A 20,113-nucleotide genomic window follows, 5' to 3' on the forward strand; every position below is an offset into this window, starting at 1 on the left:
ACATGGTGAATATGACTTGGAATAACTATTGTTATTTAAGAAACCTGTGTGCTATTCAGATTAACTTATAACATCGTGACAAACTTCTGCTTGTTATATGATGTGGAAATTACCCCTGGGGGACAAACCGTGTTATGTAAGTAGATTGGTTTGAGTTAGTTTTCCATTAGTTGGAATGTCTGAAAACATAATTATTGTAAAAAATAGTTGATGTAATAGATACATTGGTCACATTGTCAGACGAATGGTATTGACTTAGTTTATCAAATGGATAAGAGCATAAGAATACATAATAACGAGGGCAAGCTCACGAAGCTCTGGTTCAAATAAAGCATGGGGTTGAGAGGCAATAGGCGAACGTTGTTGAGGTTGGAAAAAGAATCAAGGTGGGACTAAAAAATGTAGCGGACCAGAGAGAGAACAGGTGAATAAGTATGCGGATTGGAGCATTTAAGGAATGGGTAAAACAGACTTGTGATTGGTCCATTAGTGTAGCGGACCATAGAGGGAACAGGATACGGATCGGCGGATTTAAAGAAGGCATAAAACGAAACTTAAGTCAGAAAATATAGACTTGTGATTGATCTATGGGTGTGGCGGACCATAGAGGGAACAGGATATGGAGCGGAAGGGCGGGTTTAGAACCGAGCAAATCTGATTGGGCGATGTAATAATTTGACTTGCAACCTGATTGGGAAAAAGATTTAAATAATGGCAAGTTAGTGAAGTCTGGTCACGGCAGGATTCACGGGACTGGCAGCGAACAGTGATGGACGCTTAGACCTGGTGAACGGTGAAATAATATGGGTCTAGTATATAGTTGTAGAAATTGTAGTATGATTTGGGTGGACTTAAGGTAGTGTATTTTTATATATTGCAGCAGCAAACTTGGTCAGCTATCTTGTATCAAGAGTGAAGTTATTAGAAATACTTGAAGGACGATATTGGAGAGATGAATTATGGATAACCTATAAAATAGGAAACAATGGTACGTGAGATTACCCTCAGTCGAAATTAAATTATAAGTATATAGTGGACACTTAATAATTATTCACTTTATTTAATAGGATTGAGGACAATACTCGTAGAATTAAGACAGGAGATTCATGGACCACAAATTTTAAATATCGATTTGGGCATAGAATTCAGGGACCTGATTTTTAATTAAAAATGAGCAATAGGCTCTGTGCGTAATATTCATGATTTAAAAAAACAATAGGAAGGGGAGGAGGATGATTAACAAATCTTGTGTGATAGACAGGATGTTCGTTGTGGGTTAAGTAACTCGAGACAGGACCCTAGGAGAGCTAAATCTCATCTCGAGAGAGATGATTGTATAGATGGATTAACATCCTGAATATACTTAGAATTATACTCTCTACTTTGCAGTGATAAAGGAACGATTCCTGCAGGCCAAATAATCAGACATTTAATCTATATTTTAAACGAAAAATACGGTACGTAGTCTGATTTTGAAGTCATAATTGAATAAATATGGAGAGTTGTCTTCTCATCGAAAAATTGTTTTTACTAATTAGGAGTAAGGACGATAATATAAGAAGGTGGACCAAAATATAATAAGAGGTCATGAACATCAGATGTGTAACTTTCGACAATCAAAAATAAAAAATAAAAGGTAGTAAATGAATAATTACTCCATAATTGAGTTCAGCTACCAAGGGAAGTCTCTCCAGGGTAGTTATTTGAAAATATTGCCAACACATTAGAATTATACTTGAGTATGAAAACAAGATACAGTTTTCTTTTGGAAATAGATAACATGGGTGTGTACACAATACTTAGATGAGGTGGACCATCAGAAAGTTGTGCATTTCAATGTAGATATATTTTTTGGTGTGATTTTGTTGAAATATGCTTTCCATCCAGTGATGTTATTTAAATGGTTTAGAATGGGGATAGGCAAGTCATAAAAGTCAAACTTAATGAATAACAGTTTAAATAATTGGCAAGGTTTGAATGAATAGAACACTGAGGAGTGTACTTATTTTGTTTTTTTTACAGCCCTGAAGTCCAGTGTTAGGACAAAACGCGTAGGCTGTGACAGTTAAAGAATTTATGATTATAAAGAATTGATGGATTGATCTACAAAATGATGAATATGGAAAAGATTTAATGAACTTTTAAAAGAATAAATAACTTTTCAACATCGAAAGGAATTTGGAAATCATTGGCCTGTGGATTGGATTAATTTGCTATAATGTATAATAAATGACAAATAGAAAACACTTGGCAGACATCCAAATGAATGAGATTTAATCCACAAAGTTCAAAAACAAATTAAAGGGGTATTTGAGGATTATAATGGAGTCACTATTAGGGGAGGAAGGTATAGCAAAAGCAATTTCACCACCAGAAAGAATTTAAATAAATCACACGTGAATTACATTATCAGGGAACAGTAGACCCACAACCAACACAGATTACCTGATTTTGAAGCTTGGGGAGTCTTGTAAAGAACAAGTTACTTACCTTCGGTAACGATGTATCTGTAAGAAACATTAGTTAGTTAGATTCCTCACCTTAGAATATCCCCAGGCGTCAGACTGGATCCGGAAGATTTTTCGTCAGCAATACCCCTTGCGCGTCGCTAGGCGTCGTCTGCGGCTCCGCGTCCGTTGTCGGCGTCGTGCGCCGGAATGACATCGTCGGAGTACTTAGACGCCGCCCTCGCGCGCTGATGTCAGGTCTTGTACATAGCTTTCCGTGCCAGGAACGCAGAGCCATGCAAAGACCGACACTGGTGCCAAAAATAAAATCTAGGGGCCTGAAAAGGATAACCTTAACCCTAGATGTCAGTTCGCAGAACGGGGAGGATGGGTGGGTCGGTGAGGAATCTAACTAACTAATGTTTCTTACAGATACATCGTTACCGAAGGTAAGTAACTTGTTCATCTGAAAGAAACACGTTAGTTAGATTCCTCACCTTAGAATAGATACCCAAGCAATACCATCCCCGGTGGTGGGTCTGCGAACCAAGATCACACCAGAAAGTCCTGGAGGACAGAACGGCCAAAGAAGCCATCCCTCCGGACTTGGCTGTCAAGGCAATAATGCCTGGCAAACGTGTGTAGCGAAGCCCATGTTGCCGCCTGACAGATGTCCTGCAAAGGGACACCCCGTCCCAAAGCAGTGGTAGCCGCCTTGGCCCGAGTAGAATGGGCGCGCAGCCCAACAGGAGGGTCCTTTTTTGCCAAGGAGTAACAAATTTTGATGCACAAAACGACCCACCGAGAGATGGTCCGTTTGTGCACAGCTTTCCCCTTCTTATCACCCACGTATCCAACGAAAAGTTGGTCGTCCACCCGGAACTGCTTTGTGCGGTCCAGATAAAAGGAGAGCGCACGTTTTGGGTCCAGACGGTGGAGCCTCTCTTCCTCTTTGGAAGGATGCGGAGGCGGAAAGAAGGTGGGCAAGGTGACAGACTGCCCAAGATGAAATGGAGTCACCACTTTCGGAAGAAAGGAGGGACGAGGCCGAAGGACAACCTTGTCCGGATGAACAGAGAGAAAAGGAGGCTTTGAAGATAAAGCCTGGAGCTCACTCACCCGTCTAGCCGAGGTGATGGCTACCAGAAAAGCAGTCTTAAGCGTCAGCAGACGAAGAGGACAATTATGAAGAGGCTCAAAGGGAGCGCACATTAGAAATGTGAGAACAAGATTCAAGTCCCACTGAGGCATTACAAAAGGGACAGGAGGGAACGTGTGAGTAATGCCCTTTAGAAAGCGTGTAACTACAGGGGACTTGAAAAGAGATGGCTGATCAGGAAGCCGCAAGAAGGCAGAGATGGCAGCAAGATAACCTTTCAGGTTGCCCAGGGCAGAGCCCTGCCGGGCCAAAGAAAGAAGAAAGAGGAGAACCTCAGAAAGAGGGGCGGAAAGGGGATCCACAGCCTTTGCTGTGCACCATGCCACAAATTTGTTCCACCGGCAGGCGTATACCGTCTTTGTGGAGGGACGCCTGGCTGCCAGAATGATATCACAGACTTCAGGAGGCAAGTCAAATGGCATCAACTGCCGCCGCTCAATCTCCACGCATGGAGGTGGAGGCTGGACAGGTTCGGGTGGAGGACCGTCCCCTGCTGCTGCGACAGAAGATCCTCCCGAAGGGGCAGACGTATCGGAGGATCGGTCAACATACTGAGTAGCTCGGGATACCAGTACCTTCGTGCCCAATCCGGAGCCACCAAGATGACTTGGGCCCGGTCGCGCCTGATCTTCTTCAGCACTCTGGGCAGAAGTGGTATAGGCGGAAAGGCGTACAACAGACCGCAACTCCACTCGTGACGAACAGCGTCGCCGAGCGAGTGCCGCCTTGGAAATTCCAACGCGCAGAACTGCTGACATTGCGCGTTCTCTTCGGTGGCGAATAGATCTAACCAAGGCTCTCCCCACTGCTGAAAGAGACCTTGCGCCACTTCGGAGTTCAGACGCCATTCGTGATCCATCATGCACCGGCGGCTGAGTTTGTCTGCTCTGGAGTTCAGAGAGCCCGCCAGATGTTGAACCACTAGGGTGACGCCCTGGTGTTCCAGCCACGTCCAAAGGCGCAGAGCCTCCTGACAAAGGGTCCACGACCCCACCCCGCCCTGTTTGTTGCAATACCACATGGCGGTGGTGTTGTCCGTGAACACCTGCACGACACTTCCCCTGACAGAGGGAAGGAAGGCTTTCAGTGCAAGTCGGATCGCTCTCAACTCCAACAGGTTGATGTGGAGATGAGACTCCGCCGGAGACCAGAGGCCTCTGATCTCCGCCTCTCCCATATGGCCACCCCATCCCAGGAGGGACGCATCCGTCACTACGACATGCTCCGGTTGGGGAAGGGAGAAGCTCTTGCCCTTGACCCAATCGCGGTCCCTGAGCCACCACTGCAACTGCTGTGCAGTGCCCTCCGAGATCAAGACATGGTCGGACAGGTTGCCGTGATGCTGGGCCCACTGAAACTTCAGGTCCCACTGCAGAGCCCGCATGCGCCGCCTGGCGTGATGCACTAGTAGGATGCTGGAGGCCATCAGCCCCAGAAGCCGCAACACTAGCCTGACCGAAACCCAGGATAGAGGCCGAAAGATGGGAATCGGGGCCTGAATATCCCGGACCCGCTGTTCGAACGGATAGACCCGGAACTGCGCTGAATCGAGAACCGCTCCGATGAAGAGGAGCTTCTGAGAGGGACTCAGGTGTGACTTCGGCACGTTGATGGAAAATCCCAGCAAATGCAGGAGATCCGCCGTAGTCTGGAGGTGGGAGACGACTGTCTGGGGCGAGCCCGCCTTCAACAACCAGTCGTCGAGATAGGGGAAGACTGGAACCCCTGATCTGCGCAGATGAGCTGCGACCACCGCCATCACTTTCGTGAACACCCGAGGGGCACTGGTGAGGCCGAAGGGGAGCACGGTAAACTGAAAGTGCTCTTGGCCCACCGTGAACCGCAGGTAACGCCGGTGGGCCGGCAGGACGGGGATGTGAAAATAAGCGTCCTGCAAGTCCAACGCTACCATCCAGTCTCCAGGGTCTAGGGCAGCTAGAACCTGAGCCAAAGTTAACATCTTGAACCTTTCCTTCCGGAGGAAGGCATTGACGTTCCGGAGGTCCAAGATAGGGCGTAGGCCCCCCTTTGCCCTTCTTGGGAACCAGAAAGTAGTGGGAATAACAACCACGACCTACTTCTGGGCTCGGAACGCGCTCGACGGCCCCCTTGGCCAAGAGGGCCGAAACTTCCTCGTGGAGAAGATTCAAATGATCCCCCGAGATACGGTGGTGCTGCGGTGGCATGGCTGGAGGGGTCGTCTCGAAGGGGAGGGAGTAGCCCCTTCGGACGATTTGCAGCACCCACCTGTCCGATGTGATGGACCGCCAGTGGAGCAGGTGATGGCGAACTCTGCCGCCCACTGGCGTGGAATGGGCCTGAAAGCTCGGACTAGGAAGGCTTTGAGGCGGATGCTGCCGGGGTGGATGTGGGCTGACCGCGTCGTCCTCCAGAACCGCCTCGGCGGAAACCACGTCCGCGACCGCGCGCAGGTTGGTTCTGCGGCTGGTGGCTAGGCGTACGTGAGGAGGCACCCCTTCCTTGGCCACGAAAGGGGCGAAAGGCGGAAGTTTGCAACCGCGGGCCGAGAGGCCCAAGGACTTGGCCATAGCCCGGGAGTCCTTAAAGCGATTCAGCGCACTGTCCGCTTTCTCGCCGAAAAGGCGAGTGCCATCAAAGGGCATGTCCATGAGGGTGCTCTGGACATCGCCCGAAAAGGACGTGGACCGCAGCCAGGCGTGACGTCTAAGCGCCACTGAGGTAGAAATCGCCCTACCCAGCGAGTCCGTAGTGTCAAGCCCACATCGGATAGCATGTCGCGCTGCATCCCTCCCATCGGCCAGAGCCTGGGTAAGTCGTGTCTGGACCTCCTCCGGACACAGGGGCAGCACGTCCTCCACCGTATCCCACAGAGAGTGGGAATAACGGTCCAAGAGACAGGCGGTGTTCAAAGACCGCAGGCCCAAACTAAGGGAGGAGAACAGCTTTTTGCCGAACTGTTCCAGTCTCTTGGAATCCCGGTCCGGCGGAGCGGTCGGGAAGGAGGATTGGGAGGTAGAGGCCTGGATAACCAGGCTCTCGGGGGTAGGGTGTTGGGACAGAAAACTGGGGTCGCCCGCAGCAGGGCGGTGGCGCCTGGCGACGTTCCTGTCCACAGGGGGAACTGTGGGGGGCTTGGACCAGGTGCCCTGCAGAACGTCAGTGAGGGCCTCACTGAATGGCAGCAGAGGCTCAGTGGAGCTTGCTGCAGACTGAAGCACCTCAGTGAGGACGTTAGTCCTCACAGCCACGGCAGGTAGCTCGAGCCCACGGTCTGCGGCTGTGAGGACGTTAGTCCTCACAGCCACGGCAGGTAGCTCGAGCCCACGGTCTACGGCCGCCTTGCGCAGCACCACAGAGAAAGCAGCACCCTCCTCCGAAGCCACAGTCGGAGGAGAGATGAATCCAGTGTCTGGAGATGAATCCAGTGTCTGGAGAGGTATCCAGACCACTGGCCTCCCCCAGTTCATCTGCCCAGTCCTGTGACAGTTGAGCCTGAACGGCCATAGGATCCTCGGATCCCTCCCATTCACCCCCATCATCCGATTCCTGGTATGCAGGAGGAAGGATCGGAGCCGGGCGATAGACAAAATGTGTCTCCAGCGGCGCCGAACGCGGCGTCCATCGACGCCGTAACGGCGCCGGGCCCGGAGCGGGGCTGAACTGGGGCTCGACGCCGAGCGGAGCCGGCGTCGGAGGTGGTACCGGTGTCGACGCCGGCGGAGGAGGCGTGACGAGGTTGACCGGCGTCGGCGGGGACTCGGGAACGGGTCCCTCGGGCACTTGCGGCGTCGAGGCCGGAGCCGTCGACGGCGCCGGGGCCGCCGGCAGGCAAGGTTGCCCAGTCAGGTCCGCGGGGCCCGAAGGCGCGCCAGCGGGCGTCGACGGCGGAGCCAGGTTCCTCATGGCCGAGAGGAAGGCACTGACTTCCGCCGGCGTCGCGTCAGTCCCAGGGACCGGCGGGTATGGGGACTTGCGCGGCGCCTGCGGCTCCGCTGGAGCCGCGGGGGTGGAACCACCCTGACCCTCGGCCGAGTCGCGCGACTGGCGAGGGGAGTCCTAAGAGCGGTGTCGCCTCTTGGACTTCTTGGAGTGCTTCGACTTACCCGAAGACTTGGAGCCAGACGATCGATGATGACGTCGGCTGCGGCTCCGCGACCGATCCTTGGACCTCCTCCTGGACCGGGATCGAGAGGGGCGCGGAGCCGAGTGGCGAAGCTCGAGAAGCTTACGGGACCGCTCCCGTCTAGCCTTCGAGGTCAGGGCCTTGCAGTCCGAACACGACTCCGCGTCGTGGTCGAGGCCCAAGCAGTAAAGGCACCGGCGGTGATGGTCCGTAACCGACATCAAGCGGTTGAAGTCAGCACAGGCTTTAAAACCAGGCATCCTACCGGCACCGGAGTCGAGACAAGATCAAAAAGGATCGAAAAAAATAAAGTTAGTCAAAAAGTGACTAAAGGGGTAGCTCTCCCGGATCTGCGCTTACTGGCGCGGAAAAAAGAAGAACTGACGTCAGCGCGCGAGGGCGGCGTCTAAGTACTACGACGACGTCATTCCGGCGCACGACACGGACGCGGAGCCGCAGACGACGCCTAGCGACGCGCAAGGGGTATTGCTGACGAAAAATCTTCCGGATCCAGTCTGACGCCTGGGGATATTCTAAGGTGAGGAATCTAACTAACGTGTTTCTTTCAGATATTGCATTATGATCACTTCAAATTATAATAGAGCTACAGCAATGTAGGATATGAGCAATACCTGCTGTTAGCAGTAGCCCTTAGTGAAGTATGAATTGCCAAATTCCTTGAAAGCCATGAATTAAGAACTTCAGCAGCCACCATCTAAATATGTACACATGATAAATTAATGCATTGGTAAAATTTTCAAAGTCATAATGAATTCTGTTGCTGTGTTATAATTTGGATTGATAGTAATTATATGAAGAGTTTAAACTAATATTATAAGATGGCACTTGTATTTGTATCCCGGGGCAGAGCATTTTCTATGCTCATGTTACTTCACTTCATGTATTTAGGCAAACACAATATGGCGACCAGTGTTGTGGTCAAGGCTGCGAAGTGAAGACGCGTTGATGCGATTATGCCCCTCTGGGCTATTGCAAAATAAATAATAATTTTCACTAGCAAGCTCTGGAGTGCTGTGCTCTTACTGGATGTAGTAAGAGGGTGGAGAGAAGTTTGAACATTATGGCAGCAGCGCAAGTCACGGTGTACCGCTGCTGTTGTGGTGCCCACCCAATGTTTAGGAAATATATATATATTTCCACTAGGGGGGGAAAGACCAAACGTTAACGTGATGTTAAAATTGGGTGAAAATATCAGTTTAAACATACCATTTAAAAAAAATTTTTTTAAATTCACCGGTGTTGGGTAATTCAAGTAACACCTAAACGTAACATTTTCAACTAAAAAACACGAAACACTGAAATTCACCAGTCATATTTATTTCAAGTAAGTATAACTCGCCCCCTCATTATGCACAGTGTTTTCATCAATGCTGTTGTGTCAGAAGTCATCAGTGATGTTATCAATGATGTCATAGAACAATTCAAGAGTGATGAGACCACCAACCGCTTCCATCAGTGGAGACCTAAGCATGACTAACCAAAGACCTACTGGAGACTCGCTATGTGGCCAACAGATGCTCACCTCCATGTGCCGCTCCAAAAGGCATTGTCCACGGTCGCTTGACCAGCCGCCACGGAAATATTTAACGTGGCGCCTAAGCCACATCCCAAAAGACGGCTAAGAGACTTGTATCCATCAGAAGAACAAGCTACTTACCTTCGGATGGATACAGTATCTGCCTGTGGATTCCTCACCTTATGAATATACCCTCTGCGCCAGCAATCCGGAAATTTTTCGTAGCTCTCTGCGCCAACGAGGTCGTCACAGCGTCATTGCTCTGCACGCGGCTCCGCATGACGTCACCGGAGCCATAAGAAGACCACATCGGCGTGATGATGTCGGTTCCACCCATTTTTTCCATGCCACAGAGGCAAAACGGGCAGACCGACATAGACAATGTATACATGGAATACAGAATTCACACTGAAAGTGTATAAAGAAAGAAGAAAGCTTGCACTTTAAACAAGACAATAGCAAATAAACGGAGGTAATAAAGTCTTGAGTACACAATACGTCAAAAAAGTAAAACCTCAGCTTTTATGGTATAAAAGGGTGGACAAGGGGGAGGTGGGTGGGTCTGCGAGAAATCCACAGGCAGATACTGTATCCACAAGAAAAAGCGTTACCGAAGGTAAGTAACTTGTTCTTCTGATGGATACATCTGCCTGTGGATTCCTCATCTTATGAATAGAATCCCACAGCAGTACCTCTCCCGGAGGAGGGTGTCCACCCTTCTATACCAAAAAGTCCTGCAAAACACTACGCTCAAAATGGCCATCCCTCCTCACTTCGGAATCTAAGCAGTAATGCTTCGTGAAAGTGTGGAGGAAGGCCCAAGTTGCGACCCTACAGATGTCCAAAACAGGAACACCTCTAGACAATGCAGAAATAGAAGATTTAGACCTGGTGGAATGAGCTCGATTGCCTACAAGAGGCTCCTTACCAGCCAGGGAGTAGCATATCTTGATGCACAAGATGATGCATCGTGACAAAGTGCGCTTGTGCATCGCCTTGCCCTTCATACGACCAGCATATCCAACAAAGAGCTGGTCATCCTGACGGAAGTCCTTTGTTCTGTCCAAATAGAAGCTAATAGCCCTCTTTGGATCCAAACGATGAAGTCTCTCCTCCTCCTTAGAAGGGTGAGGGGGAGGATAGAAAGTAGGAAGGGTAATGGACTGACCTAGGTGGAAGGGAGTCACCACCTTAGGCAGAAAATCAGCCCTGGTCCTAAGTACCATCCTTTCAGCATATATGGTCAGAAAAGGCGGCTTTGAACTCAAAGCCTGGAGTTCACTCACCCTCCTGGCTGAGGTGATAGCTACCAGGAAGAACATTTTAAAAGTCTTAAAGGACAACTATGCATTGGTTCGATTGATGAACCCATTAAAAAGGTTAGCACCAAATTCAAGTCCCACTGGGGCATAATAAAAGGAGTGGGAGGAAACATGTTTGTCAGCCCCTTAATAAGTCTTAAGACTATAGGAGACTTAAATAAAGAAGGCTGATCAGGCAAACACAAAAATGCCGACAAAGCTGACAAATACCCTTTAACAGTGGCCACAGCAAAACCCTGCTGGGCCAAATGAAGAGAAAAACAAAGAACATCAGATAGATGAGCTTTTAAGGAATCAATAGATTTCTCTCCGCACCACCTAACAAATTTAGACCATCTGTATGAATAGACAGACTTAGTGTAATGTCGCCTGGCCGATAATATAACGTCCACCACATCAGGCGGGAGAGAAAAATAATTCAAGTTGCCCCGTTCAAACTCCAGGCATGAAGGTGCAGGCTCTGGAGGTGGGGGTGTAGAGCTTGTCCCTCCATCTGAGAGAGGAGGTCTGTCCTGAGAGGGAGACGGAGCGAAGGGTGCGACGAGAGGTGAAGAAGGTCCGTGTACCACACCCTTCTTGGCCAATCCGGGGCGATCAATATAACTTGGGCCTGGTCTTGGCGAATCTTCCTCAGAATCCGAGGAATCAAGGGTATGGGAGGAAACACGTAAAGGAGTTGCGAGCCCCAACTCAACTGAAACGCGTCCCCCAACGCTCCCTGCCCCGGAAATCGGAGACTGCAGAATGACGGGCAGTGCGCGTTCTCGTGAGTGGCAAACATGTCCACCCGAGGAGTCCCCCACATCCGGAAGATGTGTTGGACTACCTCTGGATGAAGCCTCCACTCGTGGTCAGCGGAGAACTGCCGACAGACTGTCCGCACGCACGTTCAGCACCCCAGCCAGATGATTTGCCATCAAGCAAATCCGATGGTCCTGAGCCCAGGACCAGAGTTGCAACACCTCTCTGCAGAGACGGTACGACCCTACTCCTCCCTGCTTGTTGACATACCACATCGCAGCAGTGTTGTCCGTCAGGACTTGAACCGACTGACTGCGAAGGGAAGGGAGAAAGGCCTTGAGCGCCAAACCCATCGCCCGCAATTCCAAAAGGTTGATGTGAAACAACCTTTCTTCTGGAGACCAAAGGCCCTTCATCTTCAGATCCCCCAGATGTGCTCCCCACCCTAGGGTAGAGGCATCCGTTATCACTGTGGCCACCGATGGAGGAAGATGGAAAGGGTTTCCTTGAGACAGATTGCCCTCCATGCTCCACCAAGACAGATCCGCTGCAGCTTCTCTGTAGATCCTCACAGACTCCCTGAGATCTCCGTTGTGCTGATACCACTGACTGCAGAGACACCGCTGGAGCGCCCTCATGTGCCAGCGTGCATGGTTGACCAACAGGATGCAGGAAGCGAACAGACCGAGCAGGCGAAGGACCTTCAGAACTGGAACAACCGCTCCATTGTAAAACAAGGGAATCATTTCCTGTATGTCGAGAATCCTTTGAGGTGGAGGGAACGCTCGACACAGTGGTATCCAGTACTGCCCCTATGAACAGGTTGCACCGTGAGAGCACCAGGTGAGACTTGGGTATATTTTATCAAAAACCCAATTTGTACAACAGCTGAGTTGTTACCTGCAGATGACGACACACCATCTCTGGAGGCTCTGCCTTCAGAAGCCAGTCGTCCAGGTATGGGAAAACCGGAAACCCCAACCTTCTGAGATGGGCTGCCATCACCTTGGTGAAGACTCGAGGTGCAGTAGTAAGACCAAACGGAAGGACCGCAAACTGGTAATGTTGCGACCCAACCGTGAAACAGAGATACTGCCTCTGCGACTTCAGGATTGGGATGTGGAAATACGCATCCTGCAAGTCGATGGACACCATTCAGTCCTCTTGTTGCAGCGCCTGAAGAACCTGCGCTAGAGTGAGAAACTTGAATCTCTCCTGCTTGAGAAACAGATTCAAGATTCTGAGGTCCAGGATAGGACGTAGCCTGCCATTCTTCTTGGGAATCAGGAAATACCGGGAGTAGCATCCCTGACCCCTTTCCTGCTCCGGAACCACCTCTATCGCACCTTTTTGTAATAGGGCCATAACTTCCTTCTGAAGGAGAAGCAAATGATCCTCCGCACAAAACCCTTGGCAAGGAGGGTAAGGAGGAGGGAATTCCCTGAAGGGAAGGGCGTACCCATTTTCTACAAGATCTAAAACCCAAAACGTCTGAAGTGATTAACTTCCAATCCTGTAGAAAATGGGTAAGCCGACCTCCCACAGGACCCACATGATCCAGGATGGCGGATCTAGGGTTGGTTTCCTGCATTACCGGGGAGGAGAGGTAGAGGAGGAGGAAGAGGGATGTCATCCAGCTCCACGAAGGCGACCTCTGCCTTTACCTCTGTAGGATTTATACAGAGGGTTTTGCTGCTGCTGTTGTTGCTGAGGCGGACGGGAACGAAAGGAAGACTTTCCAAAGCCACGGTACCTTCTGTAACCATACCCTCTTGACAGACTGCAAACCCAGAGATTTTGCGGTGGCTTTACGGTCTTTAAATCTCTGGAAGGCCAAGTCTGCTTTCTCCCTGAAGAGCTTAGAACCGTCAAAAGGAAGGTCCAAAAGGGCAGCTTGCACATCAGGAGAGAATCCTGACGATCTTAACCAAGCATGCCTCCTAGTGGCAACAGACGAACCCATCACCCTTGCCACTGAATCTGCAGTATCCAGACCCGACTGGATTACTTGTCGAGCAGAAGCCTGGGAGTCCATCAAAACCTCACTCAAGTTGTTCCGATCCTCTTCAGACAGCTTAGGGAGAACCTGCTTAACAGAGTCCATGAGGGCATGGATATATCTGCCCAATAGACAAGTCGCATTTGTGGACTTTAATGCCTTACTGGCCGAAGAAAATACTTTCTTTGCCGATTGCTCAAGCTTTTTTGAGTCTTTATCAGCCGGTGCTTGAGGGAAAGAGCCTACCGAATGCTTCGAACAAGAAGCTTGAACCACCAGACTTTGGGGTGACTGGTGGGAAGACAGGAAATCCGGGTCCCCTGGTGCCAGCCTATATCTCCTAGAAACAGATCTAGAAACAGCAGGAGCAGAAAGAGGATTACTCCAGACTTCTAATATCGGCTCCGTCAGGGCATCATTGAACGGTAAAAGAGGTTCCACCACAGCAGAAGGAGAATGAAGCCCCTCTGTTAAAAGATTAGGCTTATATTCAGCCATAGGAAGCTGTAGGTCCAACAGTTCAGCTGCCTTCTTGATGAGCTACATCCTTCGAAGGAGAAGCCTTCTGTAAAGCAAAGTCCCCTTCCGAAGAGACATCCAAACCACTTGCTTCACACAAATCTTCCAATAAGTCCTCAGACTCATACATTTCTCCTTCCTCTATCACACCAGCCCGATATTGCTCCTCCTCAATAAGCCTTTGAGCTTCCCTTCTCGAACGCATCCTCGGCGGCGGCGCCATCCGCGGCGTCGACGGATCCGGCAACGGCGTCAAAGTAGGCTCCGTGATAGGGACGTGCATCGAACGAACCCTGGAAGAGGGGACGCAGGACAGAGCCGGAGACTGCTCAAGCGGCGTCGACACCCTCGGCGCCGGATACTGCCATGACGGCGCCATTGGTATATAAGGCATAAAGGGGGCCGGAGGATAATGCTGAGGCATGCCCAAATTAAATGCCAAAGGGCCCATGGGACCCGAAGGTGCTCCAGAGAGGCATGTGGCTCTGGTAAAAATACCATACATCGCATTCATGAAATGTGACGGATCCGATCCCGGCGCCGGGAACAAAGGAAACTGCGCCGGTTCGACTTCTTTACGAGGAGTCTCCGGAGTCAGATCCACTGGAGTAACAGGTGGAGCCACAGGAAACTCTTCCTCTACCTGATTCGAATCCCCATCCGAAGCCGGACAATCAACCGGAGCCGGAGACTGCACCGGAGAACCCAAAACAGGAGACCGGTCTGGAGAAGCTTGAGGAGACTCAGAAGGTGAAGGAGAGATAACATCCTTGGTACGACGTCGAGGAGCAGGAGAAGGCGACTTCGAAGCTCGAGACTTGGACGATCGAAGTCGAGACCCATGTCTCCTCTTCTTCTTGTGCCTTCTCTTTGATCCATGCGAAGTCGACGACCTCGACTTCGATCTCTTACGACCTCTTTTCTCCTTTCTCACCTTGGACATGTAGAGTTTGGCCTCTCTCTCCTTCAGCGCCTTAGGGTTCATTTTTCTACAGGATGAACAACCTTCGACGTCGTGATCGCTAGAGAGGCACCAGAGACAGTCATCATGTGGGTCAGTAATGGACATGTGACCTCTGCATTCCTTGCAGGGCTTGAAACCAGACTTCCTAGGAACAGACATAGTCGAAACAATAACAAATAAAAACAAAGGAGCAGTTGAAAGACAGGAGAGTCCCATAAAATCCGTTAACTTGTAGCACGGAAAAAAGGAACTGACGTCATCACGCCGACGTGGTCTTCTTATGGCTCCGGTGACGTCATGCGGAGCCGCGTGCGGAGACATGACGCTGTGACGACCTCGTCGGCGCAGAGAGTTACGAAAGGTTTCCGGAATGCTGGCGCAGAGGGGATATTCATAAGGTGAGGAATCCACAGGCAGATGTATCCATCAGAAGCGGACTTTTGTATTTTCTTGGGTTGCAAACAGCACTATGTGTGGTGTGCCCCATTTCCAAAAGATGTTTTCCACCAGCTGTTGCTTCAGCTCTGACTCGCATGAAGTGCTTATAATGTAAGGTGGATTTGTAGAGCGCTGCTTGTCACCCATGAGGGTATCCAGGAGCTACGTGTAGGTATGTGGGGAGGCTGGCCTAAATACAGGCTATCTCAATGGTCCCACAAGAAGACTTATTGAATAGCCAGGTATCTTGTGGAATACAATAAGTGAGCAAGAGGCCCTGATGTGTTGATGAACCCTGCTGATTCTTCCTCCTACGGGTGTTCTGTGTACGAGGAGCTCTGTTGTTAAATCATGTAGTGGAGAGTCCCAACACGCTCGGAACAGTTCCTTTTACTTCGCCATTCTGTGAAAAGTATGCTGCGATGGTGATCCATACTGCCCTGCAATAATGCACTTGGCTGGACACTTGGTGGCGTGAAGGTGAACTGCAATGTTGTGCGCTGCAAACCTCCCTTTGTGGGTGTTCTTTTCCTAAGAGCAAATGCTTCCAGAAATGGCTCTTTGTATTGCAAAATCCCCATTGCATTGGCAATCTCATTACCTTTTCCAATGAGCAGCAACGTACTGTCCACCTTGCTGACAAAGAGGCTGTCCCTGGTGAAGGGCATGCTGATCACAGAGGCTTCTACCTCCTGCTTAAAACTTGACACCGCTAGCCAGGTGTATCTCAACAGCACTGTGGCTGCACACAGTTGTCTGCTGGTGGTGTCTGGCGCATCAAGTGATAAATGCAAGCAGGGGTTGTCAATAAACTTGCTCTCTTGAATCACTGTTCTTTACCTCTTCTCATATTCCTCTGGCAGATGTTGCACGAAGTCTTCAATGTTGTCCCATTGCAAGTTGGTATATTGGTTTAGCAGTACAGTGGAGTTTGCAATATGCCACTGCGCCACCACTGACCTCTCCATCTTTGGTCACACCATGCCCACTGACTTGCTTTCCTTGTCAGGTGTGGGACCGGTGGTGATCAGTATGACTGTCTTCTTGCATGCTACTGGGACGATGAAGGAGTCTGCAATCACGTTGCCTTGTTGTAAGGTGGGTCTCGGTTAAAGGACCTATACTTGTTATCTACCCTTGGCGTGACAGCCTTTGCTGCAGCTGGTTCCCTGAAGGCCTCCTGACCCTGGCCCAATATGCTAAACAGCCCAGGTAGGAATGGATTCCCTTTTTGGGCTGGGGATGAGTATTTTCAGCAGGAAACATGACTTTGTCTGCTCGATATATGCCTGCTGGCCTCTTTATTGGGGCATTGTAGACTAATACTGTCAGGGTTAAGGGTCTGGATGGGTAGGAGTCAACCCCCCTCTTTGGATGAGTTGACAGAGATCCTACCAGTCTTCTGTACCTTCCCTTTCCCCAGAGGATTTCTCCTTAGCTAGGCCTTCCTCTTCTTTGTGCTCGTAGAATTCCCACTCAACCTCTTCCAGTGCAAAGCACCTCATGCAGGTCCAAGAGTGATGTCTGCTTCCGCCAGCCTTGGCATGACTTGAAACCTGTTGTTTTCAGTGGGGACATAGTTTCCTAGAACACTGTTGTCAAAATTTTGAAACCGTTAGAAGGCTGACAAAGTTGTGAGTGGTCCTCCGGATTCAAAATGGAATGTGCAGAAACAAAGGAACTGAGGTCAGTACACAGGGGTGGTGTTTATTATATGTGGCTCCGATCCATCACTTTTGGTGCAGAGGCACCTTGAAGCCGCACAATGTCACCTATCGGCATGCAGAAGCTCTGATGGGAGAAAATCTCCGGATTCAGTCTTGAGGCTTGGAATAGCCTAAAGGTGAGGAATGCAGTTCGATTATCTAGCAGCAACTTTTTCCTTTCACTGGCTGGCTGTCTTAATGCAGCTGGTAAAAGTGTTCGTATTGCATCCAACAGTTCTGATAATATTAGCCCTTGCAGAGTTGTGATTTAGTCCCAAATCTGGAGTCATAAAAGGAATACCTGCACAATGTTTTAGAGATACTAGAAAACAGGCCCTTCAAGTTTGCCCATTAAGGTCTTGAAAATCTTCACACATATGCTTACAGTAAAGAGTTTGTCCACTGCAAAGAATGACTAGAATCTAGCATTGATTCTCTGGACATACCAATGTACTATTCAGCTATCCATATCTACGTGAAGAGCTTTGCCAGCTAACTGAAAGAAACCTAAACAGGCACATCAATGGGCACTTCAATAAATAGCACTAAAGCCAAATCCCCTTCCTTTAATATCTTTCCAGGTTCTGCACTTTATTCTCCAGGATAAGGTCCAGAAAAGGCAAGAGCTCATGGTACATTGGAATTAGGACAGACGATTTGCAACCTATACGCCTGGACGAGGCCCTGAATGATATTGGCCTCGACATGCTTATAGAATCCCCCAGGCACTTGATGCTATCTTCACCAATTCTGGCACCATATCCAATTAACAGCCCATGCACATGGATTAATCTGACCAACAGACCATACTTATTTTTTTCCCCGAGCAATTTGTATAACACCTCCCAATCATGAGCCTTACCCAATAGAAGTTGGCTCAAGATTACTTCTTTACTGACTTGTGCTCCACAAGCCAGACCATACTGACACGTTAACACCACAGCATCCAGTGACACATTCCAGTCTTGGATCACGAACGCATTGAATGAAACAGTCCCCCCTCAAGCACTCTGTTTCTCCTTGTACTGGTCTCTCAATTTCATGGTACTCCTAAAAATTCAGACTTGCTAAACTTCACTGCAAGTCTTTAGAATGCAAATGGCATCCTTCGGACAAACGTCAACACAAACTGAACATCAAAAACTACAAAGCCTTATTCAAGAGACTCGGGCCTTGTACTACACGGTTAAAAACCAACTCCTCTTGAGAGATGGTTAAAAGAACTGCTCTCTTCCCAGGTATCCAACTCCTCCATCTCGCCCTCCAGAAATCTCTATCAAGTGCAGTCTCAATTCTTCCACTCTAAAATCAAATTGATCCATGCTAACTTCCCTTCGCAATCAGATTTGGTTCTTGCAACTGCTGATGAAGAGCCCCCAGGCAGTCCTTCCCCAATTCAAAAGCATTATACCATACAGAGGTTTATACCATTCTTAAATCCATTTGGCAGGTTCAAAATTTGACCCTTCTATCTCTACCATCCACCCCATTCTAGCCTTAGCCCCAGAGATTATGTTCTCCATCATCACAACTGTAATCTCTCTATGGATAAGGCTACAGCTCAGAAACACGCCCACGTCATGCCCTTGGGGAAATCCTGAGCTAACCACAAAGTTTTAGTAAATTCTCACTCCATTCCCCTTTCTCCAAATCCAAGCAACAGAAAATCAACACTCAGTTCTTTATTTATTTAAAGGAGAACAAATTACTTGCTTTTTCACAATCTGGCTTCCACAGTACTGAAACTGTGGTCACCGTTGTAGTAGATACCCTCAGATGTATGCTAGCTCAAGAGCGCTCTGCAGCCCTTACAGTCTTAAACCTCTTACTGGCCTTTGACACAATCTCTCATTCCATTCTGCAGAGCCTGACTGAAATAACCATCTGCAACCTTGCACTGAAGTGTTTCCTTACTCTCACAGCGAACTTACTAGCGGCAGAAGCTCAATCCTAACCATTCTTCTCATTCCCTTCACTTTGCCTATTTCAAGAGACTGGCTGTTCCTCCCATTGCTAAGTCTCAGATGGAGGGCCGGTCTTTTTCTTACTTAGCTGCTAAACTCTAGAACGATTTTCTCCTCCCACTGAAATCCGTAGTTTGTCCCTTCAAGCTCAGGGATAACCTCAATACTTATCTTAGAAGTTGATCTCTGTCTGTAAATATTTATTGCATGCTCCTGCTGCTCCTTTCTATTCCCTCACCCCTCATTGCGCCAGGACGCCCTGTAGTATTTGCTGTGCGTTAAAAAATCACTAACATAAGATAACATAATATAACATCACATAGTATAACATAGCATTATCTGTCTTATTAGTGGTGACTGCTATTTGGTTGATTGTTATCCTAAAGGATTGAAGAAACCTGCTCACCTAGTGTAACAGAGTAGTGTCAGATGATGCAGGGTCGCTGAGTTGAGGACACCGGCCTGGTGCACTTTACACTAACATGTCTCTTGCCACCGCGCTGCTGACATTGCACAGTAAGGCTGTGCTTGCCTGATAATCTAATGAGGTAGTTTTGATGAAACACAATGGTTTGTCATTAACTATGATTGGTCTTTATCCCGAGTCTAATCTTATGAGGTTTAAAAGTTGTGAGCAGAGTTGTTCTTCTGAACTTCATGTGCCCTACGGGTTGCTTGTTGGCCATTGTTCTGTGTGCGGCAACAAACACCAAGTGAGCTACTCAAGTATTTCGGTTAAGTTACTTTCGTGCTAGCAAACTTCTGCCAGCTATGGTCACCATTTCCTGTGGTGGCAAGGGACCCTTTACCCACATGTCTGCAGCAGTGTACATCTATACACTACCAATGTTGGCCGTGGTCTTCTCCAAGCCAGTCTGTCTGCTGCAACGAAACATCAATGGGCGTAGTTGTTTTTCAGTGCTGAACCAGTTGCTAAGATACTGCAATGAGTTGGCCATGATTTTTCAAATGCTAAAAGGCTTCAGCGGCCACAGCTGATTCAAGTCAACAGAAGAAACAGAAATGCCTTCCTTTAGCATGACCTTACCAATTGGCCACAGTTATTCCCATAGATCACACTAGCCATGGCACTAACCAGTTTTTTCATTTCAATAAAACACCTCTTCAGTGGCATACATCAAAAAACTTGAGACTTGCCTGGACATGATTTGACTCAACTTACACAGATAAAGGTGGCCAGAATTCATCCTA

At 48.9% G+C, this 20,113-nt stretch overlaps 1 protein-coding gene across 4 annotated transcripts in view; it reads right to left on the minus strand.

Moving 5' to 3' along the window:
* SLC30A9 (solute carrier family 30 member 9) overlaps nt 1-20,113 on the minus strand; it is an 800,207-nt gene that overhangs the window by 53,785 nt on the left and 726,309 nt on the right. The gene's annotated exons all lie outside the window — the stretch shown is intronic.

This window comes from Triturus cristatus, chromosome 2_2 (genome assembly GCF_964204655.1).
Source record: "Triturus cristatus chromosome 2_2, aTriCri1.1, whole genome shotgun sequence".
Classification (NCBI taxonomy): domain Eukaryota; kingdom Metazoa; phylum Chordata; class Amphibia; order Caudata; family Salamandridae; genus Triturus; species Triturus cristatus.